The sequence below is a fragment of the Nannospalax galili genome, unplaced genomic scaffold, assembly GCF_000622305.1.
Source record: "Nannospalax galili isolate Female #2095 unplaced genomic scaffold, S.galili_v1.0 scaffold777, whole genome shotgun sequence".
Taxonomy (NCBI): Eukaryota; Metazoa; Chordata; class Mammalia; order Rodentia; family Spalacidae; genus Nannospalax; species Nannospalax galili.
The window spans coordinates 395,181-412,358 of record NW_008341810.1 but is presented as its reverse complement, the minus strand read 5'-3'; positions in this window follow the sequence as shown (position 1 = coordinate 412,358).

Below are 17,178 nucleotides of genomic sequence, written 5' to 3'. Positions count from 1 at the left end.
ATCACAGAATAGCTGATAGGATGCCTCATTAGCATACTGGGTTTTAGATTACAGAGCCTGGATTCCTGGAAACCACGTGACCCTGACAGTTGCAATATCACCCTAGGCTCAAGCCTGTCTCCCACACATTTTCACATAGGGCTTTAATGTAACACTTTATGTACTGTATTTCCTGAAGTACAGATTATTTTGAAATAATTGGATTTATTTAAACTTACTGAGCAGACACTAAGACTATCATACATCAGCATTTGGAATATGAATATATTTTAAAACCTGATGTTGAAAAATGAGTAAAGAAGACCAGAAATATAGCTCAAGGGGTAGAGCACTTGCCTAACACACACAGGATACACTTCCATCCCTAATGCTAAAATAACAGAAAAATTAGTAAATGAGTGCAATACAAAATATGAAGTATGTGAAATCTTTGTTCTATTCATCAGGAAAGTTTTATTTAGTGAGGACTAAATACTTTAGTAAACATTCTAGCAAAAGAGTCAAAGGTTGAAAAATTTTCAAAACTGAACACATTGGGATGAGACTCAGCAGAAAAGGACTAGGGTTCACAGTTGTCACTGATTTCATTCCAGATTTCCTTCCTAGAATTACTAATTTCTTTCATCCCACAGTGTCACTTGGTTACTTATTATTCTAGACTTGATAGCAGAGGATAGCATGGATTCAAATTCTCCTCATGTCACAAGGCCCCAGGGAAAAATGTGAGTCTCCAAGGAGAGTGGGCCTGACAGACTTGCATGTTGTCAGGACCATGGCCAGCACTCCGCAGAGCCCATTGTCTCCAGGTCAAAGGAGTTCTCGGCTCTAATTGGCATTTCTCTAGGCTTTCCTACTCAGCGGCTATCTCTGATATACCCATAGCCATTTAGTACTCCTCCAGATCACCAGGAGCTTCATATTACTGTTTTCCAATTTCTTGTTCTGCCATTCCAAAAGTCAATAGGAGCCCTCACTCCTACTTCCCAGGATGTGTGTGGGTGGGGTGTGTTTGTATGTGGAGGGTTAGAATTAGGGACTTTCATGGCTACAGCCCTCATATTTTTACTACCAAAATGCACTGACTGACACCATGGGCTTTTCATTCTTCATGCTTCAGTGATTCCCCTCTTCCCAAGTGAGACCTCTTTAGCTGTGCTGAGGATCATATCTTCCTCTGCCTCTTTAGGAAAAGCAAATAATTACATTGATCATTCCTTCTGCCATATGTTTAATTTATTCTTCTTTGCTGTTTTCTTAGCATAAACATTCAAAGTGGTTAAGTAGCTTCCTTTAAAAGAAAATTGCAAACATTTCTGGATTTTTGTATTCATCCTCTTCCATTACTGTGAACAGTCAAGAGTCTAAGAGGTGTTGTATATCATGTCTGAACTTTCTCTTCTGCTTCCTCTCAGTTGAAGTAAATTTGTTTTGATCTTGTAATTCTATCAAAATGGTGTTCCTAGGACACCAATGATACCATTGTCACAATACAATATGAATACATAATCTGACATTGCTTAGTTTTCCTGAAGCATACAACAATGTTGACCACCTCTCAAGGTGAGGAGTGCTGTGCTGACTATTCCTTCCAGTACTGTGTGTACAACCTTTTGCTGGCTATCTTTGCAAGGATACTCTCACAGGAGCTTAAAGTGCACAAAAATAAAATCTCTCTACTCCAGCTAGAATTATTCTTAAATAATTGGATCTTACCACTTCCTATTTAAACTCATGACTGTTTCTTCATTTCCTTCATGATAAAATATAAACTCCTTGATAGAGTTTGCAGAGTGTTTGATGTGTCCCCAGGTGACTATCTTTAGTGAAATATCTTGGTATTATTACCTTCTCTCTGGAAACTCAGAGCTCAAACCATCACTAAGCCTGCTCTACTAGCCCTAACAAATAATCACGTTCTCTCCAGTTCCCAAGTCTTTGGTGGTGGTGATTGCCATCTAGAGCTCTTCCTTCTGCCTGTGTCTACTCTCCCTGTGCCATGTGCCTTTCTCTGGCCACTAACATGGACTCAGAGGGGCATATGCAAATGCTGAAAAGAAGTGTTAAGGATCATGCATTCTTTGCTGTGCTTGCTTTTCTACCTCTGTGATTGTAGAAGCACGTTTTTAATCTCTGAAGGGATGAAGTATCCCTTTCAGGGAAGGTAAAGAATATTTTTTTCTAGATGTTGCTATATTAGGCACTTTTATGTAGCTGTGAACAAAACATCTAACTGAAGCAACTTAAGGTCAGAAAGAGTTATTTTGCCTAATTGTTTCTGAGGACCTCAGCCCATCATAGCTGGGAAAACATGGTGGAATAAACAGATTGGTTTATAACATTAGTGCATGTTAGAGGCTGTTCACGTTGTAGGCAGTCAGGAGGTAGAGAGATGATAGAAACCAGAGACCTCCTTCTGTGAACTAGGCCTTACCTTCAGATTATACCATCAGCTGGGGAACAAGTGATGAAATTAGCCTGTGAAAGACATTAGAAATTAAAATTGTTGTTATAGTAGGTATCTATGAGGGGCAGTCTTTAGCTCGCCAAGTGTGCTGCCTATCACAGGACTTGTGGCAAAATAACAATGGTCAGTCAAAGAGAAGCTCCAGGCAATAGTAGCCAGAGGGATACTGGCTTATTTGGTTGCTCGTGTTTTATGAGCAAAAGAAGTTTCTGTATAATGGACAACAAAGGCATGGCTTAGAATAAAGTAGACCAACTTTCAGGACAAAGTACCAGCATTTTCTATACCATAAATTCCTTCCTATTACTTTTTACATGCAATATTGAATGATGTAAATTAAATTATAGGGCTTGATTTATTTACTGTCATTTAATTTTTTTACAATATGCAGGGATATCATTATGGGGAGCAACACAATGAGACCCTAAATCCATTAAAGCTCATGCAAATCAGCTGATCATCAGACCTCATTGATGAAAATTCCACATATATCAATGCCAGAGCCCCTCTCCCTGACTTGCTAAAATCCCAGAGTTAGAAGTTACTTATTTCCAACACTTCATTGAGATCATAGACATCTCAAGAAGAGATAGCATAATTATTGAGCAGCTTTCAGTATCTTGGATAATGGTGATCTGTGTCAGTTAAGGAATTAAAACAACAAAGAACAATACATAGCCATTTTGACAGTTGAAAAGGAGTCATTCATTTTGCTCATATGAGAATGGAAGAAGTGAAATGCAATGAAGAAATTAGCTTAGCCATCAAGATAGAAAGTGAGATTGTATGGGCAACAGAGATTATCAATGGACCAAATTCAATCAATCTTCAATGTAAATGTATTGTATATTCTGGTATTTCTGTGTGGGTTTCAGAGAACATCAAGCTAAGACAGTACTGTTAAACAGTAGAATGACTGAGAGGAATAAGAAAATATGAGTAAAAATCTCAGTGCTAGGGGTTAGGGAGGTGGCTCAGTTAGTAAAGTACTCAATGAACAAGCATTAAGATGTAAGTTCAGATCCCCAGCAACCAGACATGGTGGCACATGCTTGTAATGCTAGCTCTGAGAAGGTGGAAACAGGAGAATTCTTGGAGGTAATGGGCTAACTAGAGAATCAGTGAACTCCAAGTTCAGTTAGAGAGTCTATCTCAAAAAATAAAACAAGGAGTGACTGGGAAAGACACCTGACATTGACATCTGGCTTCATCACATAGATATGTGCATTCATTGCCCTTCATGTACAGGAGAGAGAGAGAGAGAGAGAGAGAGAGAGAGAGAGAGAGAGAGAGAGAGACTCTGCTCTGATTTGCAAGAAGTACATGACTTTAGGTGGTGCTATTAGTCACTTTAAAAAAAGAATTTTAATTGAATTGAGAATTTCATGCAAAATATTTTGATCATAGTCAGACTCCCACCCCTCAATCCCCACTTTATTACCCCTCCCCTCCGACTTCATGTCTTCTATATCATTTGTCTTTTTAAAATTGTTTTGTGTATTTCATACAGACCATCTCAAACAACCTTAATTATCTTTATATCCCCATTCCCCACTGGCACCCTCCTATAGCCTCCCTCCTCCACTGGAGCCCATATACTCTGTCATCCCTGTTACTGCTCACTGTGTTCTCAGTGCTCCCAACCGTTCCTCAGCACAAGTCCCTCTGCTGAGTCTAGTCAGTCTATCTAGAGTTCCTTGTTTTAGGAAGATCAGCTCTTCTTCATCTAGCAGCAATTAGTTGCTAATATTCCTTTAGATAAGATTGAGGTCTGCTGTTCATTATCCCAGTTCTATGCTGGGTTACTGTCTACCTGAGTTTGCCATAGGACTTGTGTATGCTGACACCTTTGCCATAGAATCATATGAGCAGGTTCCCAGGAGCTTGTAGGACTCTGTTTCCATGTGGTCCTGCCCATCCTCCCTCGCTCTTACAATCTTCCTACCCCCTCTTCCACAATGGTCCCCGAGCCTTGGGTGAATGAAGTTTAATAAAGGGGTCCTGTCCAAGGACCATTATTTAGCAGACTCTTGATTTCTACACTTTGGCCATTTGTGACCTTTTGTGTTCTTGGCCCGCCGCTGCATGAGGGAGCTTCCTTATTGAGAACTGATTCATTCAAAGAAAAATGTCCTTTTCTTTATCCCTGGTTGCCGCTGCATGAGGGAGCTTCCTTATTGAGAACTGATTCATTCAAAGAAAAATGTCCTTTTCTTTATTCCTGGTTCATGTTCCATGAGCCTTAGATGTAGAGGTTTCATTGCAGATGTGTCCCTTAGGCCTGGGCAATTCATAGACAGTGTCCATGTGTGACCAGTTGTGGTACTTGGTATTAGTCTCTGACTGCTGCAAAATGAGATCCTTTTATGAGTGGTGACTGGGATATTTGTCTGTAAATATAAGGATACATATTTTTCACATAGTAAGAAATCACATTAGTCTAGCGATGTGAGCGTTTAGGGGTTTTCTCTAAGATCTATGACCACTCTGGCCATGTGTATTAGGTTATATTACAGCACCACACTTGAGTGTTGAAGTTTTTGTGTATTTCATACAGAACAGCTCAAACAATCTTAATCATCTTTATATTCCCATCCCCACTGGAACCCTCCCATAGCCCACCTTCCCTCCACTGGAGCCCATATACTCGGTCATCCCTGTTAAGGCCCACTGGGTTGTCAGTGTCCCCAACTGTTCCCCAGTGAATTGAATCTGTGTTTCTTTTGCTGTGATAAAACACCATGACCAAAATGACTTATAGAAGGAAGAGTTTATTGGGCTTATAGTTCTAGAGAGATAAGAGTCCATTATGACAGGAGAAGCATGGGAGGAGGAAGCCAGAGCAGAAATCTGAGAGCTCTCATTTCCAATGGAAACCAGGCAGCAAAGAGCAAGCTCAAAGTGGGGCAAGGCTATGAACTCTCAGAGCCCACCCCCAGTGGCATGTTTCCTCCAGCTAGATCACACCCCCTAAAGTTTCCTTGTCAAACAGTGCCACTAACCCATCAAGTGTTCAAATACCTGGGACTATGGGGGACACTTTTCATTCAAACCATCACAGTAGAAAATCACATAGTTTTCCCATCAGCTTAATAGATATAATTTCCATACCATAATATTGTTGCAAAAATCACATTATACAAAGTACATAGCATTACATTGGCTCTCTTAACACCTCCATTTTTATTTAGAGTCCAACCTTCAAATAGTCTCATAAAGATACACATAAAATGAGTAATGTGAATGCAAAATATAAGCCCTAATATATTTTGAGAGCACACTGCAGTTAAAAAATGAGGTAAGGGACTGAGCTCTGCCTCTTACTGTGCAAATTATACCTAATAGGACATGTACGTTGAGTGTGCTTGAAACCTGTGATAGGAAGAATCATGGTGTTGCAAACACAAGTGTGACTTAATTCCATAAATTGTAAGCATGTTACTTTATACAGCAAGATAGAATTATATTGAAGATAGAATTAAGATTGTCAATTAGTTACCATCAACACAAGTATATGTTGTATTGTCAGGATGGTCCTACATAATCACAGTTGTGTGTGTGTGTGTGTGTGTGTGTGTGTGTGTGTGTGTGTATGTGGAGAGTCAGCATTAAAGTGACAAACCATGAGAAACGCCTACCTGGCAATTGCCTACATTGTATATAGAAGGAGTCACAAGACAAGAAGTTCAGGTAGCCAGTAGTGGCTGGTAAAGACAAGAAAGTGGGTTCTTTCTTGAGGGTTTCAAGAAGGATGCAGTTATGACCACACCTTTATTTCAGTCCAGTGAAACTCAACGTGGACTTCTGATTGGAAAAATTGTAAAATTATGCATTTGGGTCGACTTAAGCCACAGTTCATAGTAATCTGTTGCAGCTATCACAGAGTGGATTCAGAATTAAACAAGTGCCCAAAGTGAGGAGATTAGAATCCCTGAGAAACACAGTTGTCTTTGATGACACAAAGACTTTAGTTATGGGGGACTCTGGCTAAGGAGATCAGAGCATGTCTGTGTGTTTTGAGGTCAGGAACATGTGGGTGTTACACTGTTAATCCAAGAGAAGAGCAGTGGTTAGACTATGTTCATTTATACTATTTCAACACTTGTGCTTCATGGTTCACCCTCCTTGAAAACAAAATCTCAAGATTACAGGTTCAATACAATGGCTATTTGAGTCTTAGATGACATTTTTCTCTTATTTGTTCATTGTGAAAATCTTTTGCACTTCAAAATGAAGTCTTCAGACTAATCTGAACCTAATAAAATGACAAAATGATTCAGAAAAGTCAGCTGAAAAGATACTTTTTTTTATTGAACAGTGATCCAATATGCACTGTATGTAGCAGAAAAGGTAACTCAAGAAACAAAAATTATCATTCATTCTTTTGGTGAACTAATTTCCAAGTACTTATTTTAAGCTTCTCTCTCTCTCTCTCTCTCTCTCTCTCTCTCTCTCTCTCTCTCCTCTCCCTCTCCCTCTCCCTCTCTCTCTCCCTCTCTCCTCCAGTGTGGATAGGTATGGATGTTGAGAGATGATTATGGAAAAAAGAAACACTCACAATGCATATATGCCCAATTTGTGGTAAATTGTAGGAAAGATTTGAAGAGAGAAAGAGAAATGGAAGGACATAGGTGTGAGCTCAGCCTGGGCTGTCAGGAACTTTCTGCAGAAGGGATTTTTTCTAGGAGACATAAAGAATGGAAGTATGAAGTTATGGGAGGGGGCAGAGAGTTCCTGGTGTGAGACATACTGTAGAGAATCCTGAGGTTAGAAAGAAGGATAATAAATTGCAATGAGACAGGTGCAAGGTGCAGAAGGCTGGAGGAACCCAGGGGTCGAATTCCCAAAGGCCCCCATAGTCTTAGTTGTACTTGGAACAAATGGGGAAATCTTGGTCAGGTCTCTCAAAGTCTGTAAAATTGATACTTTACAAAATAAGGCAGTGGAGGTTGAGGCTTCCACGAAAGGAGAAGAGGGCATAGTTGGGGGAGGAAGGGGATTAATGGGAATGGAGGGGGGGAAAGAGGGTAATAGAGGTAAATAGGATCAAAATACATTATGTACATTTATGGATATGTCATGACTGAAACAATTATGTATAATTCATGAATGCTAATAAAACATTTTTAAAAGCAAAACGCTTTATCAATATTACATCCCTACAAAGAGAAAAGTTATAAAAAGATAAACTAGATTTTTGAAAAGCCTTGGTATTTGGCAAGTATCTGCTGAAGGTTTTGATATATGCGGAGTGCCACAGGGGCAGGAGGAGTCAAATTCATCAGCATCTGTTCACTGGGTGAGGCTGTTAAGTCAGCCCCATTACTTCTGCTTCCATAGGCTGCTGGTGGGAAGAATCTCCAAATACCACTGCCCACACATAACTTTTGACAGAGTGCTGAGCAGCTCTGTGCAGGGCATGAATAGCTCAAACTCAGGATGCCATTGGGGCTCTTGACTCTCTTACCTCTTGAGCCGGATGCGGTGAGCTTGATCTTGGCACCATTGGTGAAGCCTGGGGAGATGTTTTTCTTCCTCCCACTAGTTGCTTCGGTGCTCAGCTTCTTTCGCAGTGTTTTATCTTCAGGGTGGGAAAGGTGAAGAGTGGGAGGAATTGGTCAGACAACACACTTTGAAAGTTTCCTGTGATGTCTGCCATCGGAAAAAGATTTAAAATAGCTCAGTGTGGCTGAGAATGATTTCTGGAGCCTGTGTGGTTCTCTCCAGCACCTAAACCTATTCCAGTGACAGCAAATCTGGATGGTGGGTGGGGAGACTGCTAACCACAATGCTGCGGGTTGTGCTCTCTGAAGTAAGAGGGAGACAACCGTTGGAGATTGTTGAGATAGGAATGTCAAGATCTAAAAATCGGATCTTTGACCCTCCTATTTACGGCACCCTGTCTCCATCCTGCCCTTCCAGTAGGCTGTGGCAGGAGGAGGATTTCTGGCTGCCTCAGTTGACTGAATTTCATCTGAACCAATATTCTAAACGGACCCTTGATTTTGCTGGTCGTCGTTAACTGATTGCTGCCTGTGAATAAATGAGCAATGCCACTTCTGTGGCAGCCTTCACATGTGTTTCCACCCACAAGTCAGACAAAGCTCTGATGAAATGGATGTAAAAGAGACAGAAGGCAGGAGGCAGCCCTCTGGACTCCCATTTGTTAGTTGCCATTACAGTTTTATTTGCTGAACTGTAAAATTTCTTATAAGTTCATAATTAAAAATAAATACACTTCTAGGAAGAAAAGTTTTGTGAGCAAAAATAAGAGTAAATAGATGTAGCGCAAATGAATGCTATGAAAGCAATTTTTCTATTGTGTGAGAGACACATACTTATTCATATAAAATGAAATTGGCTTGCTTTTAACAATAGCCAAGACTTAAATAATTACATAGATTTCATGTGTCTGTTTTGAAGTTTTAACTTGGTTAGACCTTTCAAAATTTTATCACCTCAGTTGGTAACTCCCTTTGTCCTGTTTGGGTTATTTTTCCTGGGTTTTCAAAGTCTTTGTCATAACTCAGATGAACTTATCCACATGGTACCATGTTCAGCAAAGACCTGGTAAAGATAAAGGAAAAGTTGAATGAGGCACACATGTGCCTCAGAAAACAGCTTCAGCTCTGGACTCCATGAAGGGTGGTAGAAAAATCCCTGCGGGTGTGCCAGCTGGGACATGGAAATCTGAAATTAGAGTTAGCACTTAACAAGTCAGGAAAATTCTTCAACATGAGTGATGTCTAACAAGAAATAGGAAAGGGACGTTTTTTTCATACCAAGTACCTCTGTTGGCATAAAGTTCCTGAACTTTTGGTAAATACTAAAATTTGGTAAATTACAGTATAACTTTCCTGATTCTAGTTCTTTTTTTTTAAGGTATTCTTAAAACATGTCTACCCACATGAAACACTTTATTATTTACCTTCAGCCCTGGGGCTTCCGGGTCCTTTTATACCTTTCAGGATGATTGTAGTAATTATTTCTTCTGCTCCTAGGAGGATGGAGACCCGGGAAGTTGTTAGAATTGACAGCATCTACTTTGCTGTGTCATAAGGAGTCCTTGGGCTAGATGGGAACACTGAATTCTTCCAATGGATAATATAAATGTTTTCATTATGTTCAAATTTTAGAGACTGCTAACAGCATAGTTGTACTTCATAAGGTAAAGTTTTCGCTTGGAGAAAAACGATCTGTCTGGGTCCTGGTAATAATTTGGGCCATGTGTGTTCAGGATCTTCTTGATTATCCTTCAGATTTCCAAGGTAGAGACAAGAAGGTCAAAGATAGGTATTTACAATTTGTAGTAGAACAGGATACGAAGGTAACAAAGGCATTTGAAAGAGGAGGAATGGAATGAAAGAGGGGGCTAGACTAGGAAGTCAGGAACTTGGCAGTCTTTTAACTCTTTACTTGGTTATCATACCTTCTGTTTCTAGTATAATTTTGTGTCAGAAAATGATTTAATCCCAAACACACTTTGCTCTCATTTCCAAAACCATTACATTTGATCAACTACTAATAACAGTATAACTAATCCTTTTGTACCTTAGGGCTTGGTTTCAGGACCCACTGCAGATATCCAAGTTCACAGATTCTCAGGGTCCCAATGTTAAAGTTAACCAGTATTTTCATAGAACCTGTACATATCTTCATGAATACTTTAAATCATTTATATAATGTTAATTATAACTAAAACAATATAAATGTTACACAAATAGTTCTTAAGCTCTACTATTTAGGGAATAATAACAAGAGAAAATCTACCATGCTTAGTAAAGATGCAATTGGTTTTTAATACTTTAAATCAGTGGTTGGTTGAACCTTTGGATACGGAACCTGTGGGCACAGAGGATGATTGTGATGGTTATATTTTATTTTTACCATCTGTTTGCTCATTGATTATTGATAAAATGCCTTTAGCTGTATTTTTGTAATTAAAAAGTAAAGTTCTCATGTTCACCTCACATCACGCTTGACTAAATATCACCATGTTCTAGTGATATCACTTTAATGCATTGGAGAAATCCATCATACTGAATTGTTCTAAGATCTTATATATGATAATATGCAATTTACTCTGGATTTTCTCACACATCTTGTATGTCGTACTTCACTGCAAAGAAACCTTGCTCTGGGTATCTTACAGGTGAGCAAAGAAATGGTAATAAAAAGTCAAAGATCAGCTCAAAGTTATGCAAATATAATTAGCAAATGTGAAAACCTGCCTTTTCTAACCCGGAACAAATGCTGGCTTCTCTGCTGGGTAACTTCTCTCTTCTTTGCTTCTTGGGAAGACTTGGTTTTGGTTTCCGTAGCCTCCAGTTTTCACTTGTTGATTATTCTTTCCTCAGTGTATCTTTGGACTTTTCTTATGTATTTGATTTTATTTATTCACTTACCTCATAGCTCCAGATCACCACTTGTCCCATGAAGTTAGCTGGATTAGTAGGATATTATATTTATGTGCCCAACACACACACAATTCATGTGTATGTGTGTGTGTGTGTGTGTGTGTTTGTGTGTGTGTGTTTTAAAGTGCCCATCATGGTGTTCAGGCAATGCCAGTTTTAAAACTTATTCATCAATATCAGAAGGAACTTATTTATTTCCAAATATGACACTAAAATGTCTACAGAGTATAAAAACTCTCATTATTCAAGAATGGACATTTCATGCCATATTAGTAACATTTTTGCTGCTTTGTCCAAATACCTGAAAAGAAGCAAATTAAAAAGTGTATATTGGTGCATGGTCAGAGGGAGTATGGTTCATCATGATGGGGAAGGCAGGGAGAAGGAAGCCCACGGTGCCAGGAGGAAACGGCTGGAACTCTTCTCACATTTCACAGTATTGAAAAGCAAGGAGGAGAGAGGAAGTGGACCAAGTTATAAATCTCAAGGCTGGCTCCTCAGTGACAACCTCCCTCCAACTAGACTCCACCTTCTAAAGGTTCTACAACATTCCCCAAAAGCACCACCATCTGGGACTGAATGTTTATACATATGAGCCTATTTGGGACCTTCACATGTGCCATGAGTTACCTCTTATTTATCATAGACCTTATACCATCAAAATGCCTAAACTGGGACCAGCAAGATCTCTCAGCAGGTAAAAGTGCCTGCAACCAAAGACTGATGACCCAAGTTGATCCCCAGAACTCACATAATGATGGAAGGAGAGAACCAACACCACAAAGTTGTCCTCTGACTATCGCACATGTGTCATGACAGTTTGCACTCATATATACAGATTATATAATCATCATCACAAGAAATGTCTGATCTGAGTAATATGACACTAAGGGCAGGTAAAAGGAATCTGGAGCTCAGAAACCTCTTCAGAGTCCAGTGACGAGTATCCATATCAGGACTCCACTGTGGCAGGATTTCTCAGTGATTGATGTGTTTGGTAAATGAATTTTTCCCTCTGAGTAGATTTTACTAGGGAGACTGTGTTTGAAGTGATGATTGGCCCACAGTACATTGTTGATCCTAGTAACTGCGCCATGTTGTGGAAGTTGCAAACAGTTCCCCCCAATCCTCCTTTTCCTAGAAGAAAGGAGTAAGACAGCAGTATCCTTCCTTTCTCTTCATCTTATCTTCAGATTTTTAGCTTTTTATTACTTATTTCATCATTTCTACAAAGCCAGAGGTGGCTTCAATTTTTATGCTTTAAATACTGATCACAATTGTAAAGGCCACTTTGGAACAGTTGGCTAAAATAGATCCTTGAATCAGCAGGTGCAGTTTATGACATTCTCGTTTGCTTTTCTCGGAGGAGTTCTCTGCACAGATTAGTGGAAAAAAAGAGCAAATTCTACACACATAATGAGTTCTGACACTGTGTGTTGGCTTTGTCAATGATCAGCCTTGTAACCTCAGATAACCCCTATAAACAAGGACTTGTTCACTTGTCAATTGCAAGGGGAATCTACAACCTTGTACTGTTGGAATAATACAAGTTCCAGTTACAGAACTTAACATATGATAGGTACTCGGAATGGTAGTTATTATTATCTGGAATTACCTGTTGTGTAAAACTTTTGCTTGCAAAATAAAATATTGTTAATCTTTGAATGGTGATCTTTTATTTTTTCTCAGTGTGTATTTCTTACTGAAGTTTTGTGCATTTCATACAATACATCTTAATCAGTTAGACCTCCTCTCCCATCTGTACCTCTATATCCCCCCCCACCAGATTTCATGCATTCTGTCATATATGTTAAGGCTTATCTAGCTACGCTTATACACCTAGATGTCTTTAGATGTGAGTCTTAATCAGTTAGACCTCCTCTCCCATCTGTACCTCTATATCCCTCCCACCAGATTTCATGCATTCTGTCATATATGTTAAGGCTTATCTAGCTATGCTTATACACCTAGATGTCTTTAGATGTGAATTCATCCACTAGAGTCTAGTCAGCCTATCTAGTGTCACTCCCTTTAAGAAGATCAACAGTTGCCAACAGCTCCTTGACTAGGGCTGGGGCCTGCTGTCCATTTCCCCAGTTCTATGCTGGGTTTTTGTCTGATTGAGTTTGCGTGGCTCTTGTGCATGCTGTTACCATTGTTGTAAGTTTATATGAGCAAGTTCCCAGAGGCCTAGAAGACTCTTTCCTATGGTCACACGCCAATCCTGGCTCTTACACGCTTTCTGCCCCCCTCCTATGCAATGGTCCCCGAGCCATGGGTAGAGATTCTTTTTTATTAATCCTTGGAAGATCATTAATGATCTCATAGCTTTTAAATATAGGCAATAAGTTCCTTCAGTCCTTAGCATATTTGGTTGACATCTTGTTAGCTTTCCTTGCTATAGGCTCTTCCTCCCTGGAAAATTCTCTTTGTTTGGTTTGAAAAGCACAGGAATACCCTGAGCTGTGATCACCTTCATTTGACCAACCCATCACCATATCCTAGGTCTTCAACAAGGAAAACTAAGGTGATTATTTTCAAAATGAGTAATGGGTAGGCTTTGGTGGGATCAGAAAATGTTCCCTCTCACATCTTCTCATCAATCTGGATATTTTCAACTTAGTGTATTGTCAATTGATAGAATGTAATCTACATGATTTTAACAATGTATTTTGGTGATTTTTTCATAATGATTAAGACTCCCCCCCATTTACCCCCAAATAATACCAGCCCACATGTATCATCAACCTATAGTTTAAAAATTGGATTTATGTATGTTGAGCCACAGTATTTGTATAGTGCAATCTTCTGGGAAGTAATATTTTCTCATTTTTCACAGAGGAGCAGTTTGACTTCATGATTAGCATTCTGAGATATGGAACCAGATAGACTGAGGTTGAATGCTGGTTTTACTGCTTATGACTGTGGGGGGGGGTTGCAATTTTTTTTTAATTTTTTGTGTAGTTCATACAGAACATCTTAATCATCTTTATACTGCCTTCCCCATTGACACCCTCTCAGAGCCCCCACACTGGAATTCAAGCATTCTGTCATTTGTGTTAAGGTCTATTGAGCCAAGTTAGTGTCCCCAGAAATCCCTCAATGCAAGTTCATCCACTGAGTTCTAGTTTAGCTTATCTAGAGTTCCTCCCTTTAAGAAGATCAGCTCTTCCTCAGCAGTAATCAGCTGCCAATAGTTCTTCAGGTAAAATTGGGGCCTGCTGCCCATTTACACAGTTATATGCTGGGTTTTTGTCTGCTTGAGTTTGCATGGGTCTTGTGCATGCTGACACCATTACTGTAGGTTGTTATGAGCGAGGTCCCAGGAGTCTGTAGGATGCTATTTCCATATGGTCACGCACCTTTTCCCTGCCTCTTACAACCTTTCCTCCTCTTCCACAATAGTCCCTGAACCTTGGGTGAATAGAGTTTAATATAGGAGTCCTGTCCAAGGACCCACACTCTACAGACTCTCATTCTCTACGCTTTGGCCATCTGTGTCCTTTTGTGTTCACATGGCCCAATATGACTGTATGTTTTTAATGTTCTCATCTATGAAATGGGCATAGTAACAGCTTTACCTAATAGGATTTTCATAAAAATTAAAACAGTTACATAGAATGTTTTCAAGTTGTTCCCAGCATAGAATGGCTAATTAATATATTATTGATTATTTTGCCTATTCTTACTAGACAATTTTTCCTATACCTCACATTTGTATATGTGCATTTCTATATGCAAATGAGAAGATATGATTTCCTTCTCCAAAATGACTTTATCCTGTGAATACTCTGGTCCACCATCCAAGCAGCATCTGAGCCAGAATCTTGGGCTCATCAGGATTCCCTCATCAGCACATGTACTAGTGCTTATGTCCTGTCTCCTGAATGTTTCCAGTGTGCCTTTTCTCATCCCCACTGACACCATCTTAGCTCAAAGTGCTGCTACTCTTTGGCTATTATGCCACTCTTGAAAATAACTTTATCTTTCAATCCCTTTCTTTTATGATTTCCAGAATTATAGCTCTAAAGCCATAATCTAAGCCTATTATTCTCTGGCCTGAATTCTTTCAACAGGATGCTAATGTCTTTGATCAAAGCCTAAAACCACTTCTTGGTTTTAAGGTCTTACTAGTTTAGCTGAATTCCACTTCTGCCTGTGAACTTGGTTGTCAAAGCTCCAGTACAAAGAATAACTTGATGCTCTTTGATTCAAGAATGTACTATAAACTCTTGTATTCTCTTGTCCTTTGAATATGGTCACTTTTACATGCGATGTTCCTGTCTTTGTCTCTTGTCTAGGTGGTTCGTTCATCCTTGTCCATTAGTATTTGGAATTATAATTTGTTCATCTATGAAAGATTCATTAATATTGACTACTGATTTAGAGACACTCCTAAATATTCCCACAGCATACAAATGAGCCCTTTGTAACAAATACAACATTGTGTAGTAGGTATGCTTATTAATTGTGGAACTAGACTGCTCGGTTTAAGTCTTGTCTCTATCATTTGATAGACTTAATAAAGCTTGGTAGAATTGGGGCAGTTTATAAACCTTTCTGTACCTCACCAAGATATCATTAGCACTTCTCTAGACTAGATAAAGGTTTCCAAAATTTTCCCTTCTCTTTAGCTACCTGTTTTTAGTCAACTTTGTCTGCTGTAATAAAAGTTCTATAAATTGGGGGAGGAGAGAGAGAGAGAGAGAGAGAGAGAGAGAGAGAGAGAACAACAGTAGGTAGGTAAGTGCCATCATGCACACGTGGTAGGTCAGAGGACAACCTCCAGTATGGGTCCTGTTCTTCTGCCTTGTTGAGACAGGCTCTCTGTTCTCTGCTGTATATACCAGGGTGACTGGCCCATAAGAAGTATCTAGGGATTCCCTTAGCTTCATCTCCCATCTTGTTGTATGAGTACTGTCATTACAGAAGCTCCCACTATACCTCCAGCTTTTATATTGGTTCATAAATTTGAACTCAGGTCCTCTTACATGCATAGCAAGCATTTTACACATTGAGTCATCTCCTCAGCCCCAAATGGGTGGCTTCTAAGCAATAGAAGTTTATTTAGCAGACTGAGAATTCCAACATTTAGGTAACAGCATACTCTGGTGAGTTATTTCTTAGTTCATCAATAGTACCACATGATAGAAGAAATGGACTAGCTCTTTAGTCTATTTTATAAGGACACTGATCCTATTCATTGTGGCTCTACCCTTATGATGCAAATAAGTAGTAATGGCCCTACATCCTACTTCTACCATATTTAGGTATAGAATTACAACATATAAATGGAGGGGCAAAAATATTAGTCCATGGAATACCCATTTTTCAATATGGCTTTTCAATTTGCCTTATCAAAATTAGGCTCACCACCCCTCCCAATTCCAAATTTGGAATGGTTTTGTGGCCAACGTGATGTAACAAAATGTGTTCCAAGAAGAGCCTTCAAAGTAAGACAGTAAGAAACTACTTTGTTTTGCTCTTCATGAGAACTCTGAAACTGTCATCAAATGAAGAAATAAAAGCAAGTATGATGGCTGATGAGGGAGACTGTAGTCTAGTTGTCCTCACTATTCAAACCACCTGCACAGCCTGTGAGAAGACTACATTATTGCCAGCTGACTGCAGATGTATAAGTGAGCCCAGCTGAGCACAGTCTAAATTGACAGACCACAGAAATGTAAGTTAAGTCATTGTTGTGTTAAACTACCAAATGGAGGAAGGGTTCTTTTATGGTAGTATTAGCTAACATACGTTCTTATGGAGTTGTGAGAATGAGGCAGCAGGTAACAGGTGCATAGTGAGCCTATGTAAGCCTTCACTCTTCCTGTTGTAAATTCTTATGTCCTGTTGTAGATTCACCTCGAGACCGCTGCTCTTGGAAGACAGACATCCTTCCCCTTATTATATTTTTCTATATAATACTTGGCTTGTTACATGTTGAATAAATGATTGGCAGATCTGGAAACTGCACTGATAAGTATAGGTCTTATAAGTGAAGAAATCAAGAATCAGAGATTAGCCAACATGCTCATGTGTTTACTCTTTATTTATGTATCAGTATGCTTCCTCTATATACTTTTATTTTACTAAAATTTAATCTTCTGCGAGCACCTAAGTAAATAATATAGAAGTTTATCTAGCACTGATGTTTTCCCAGTACAACAGTCTGCTTTCTTCAGCTCTTGTGCTTTTTTATCCATCCAGCTATTCCTATGAAGAAGAGATAAAAGGTCTTTCAAGCAATTTGTGTGTCGTTTCATTAAACATTGGTTATATTTCAAGAGGACTGTT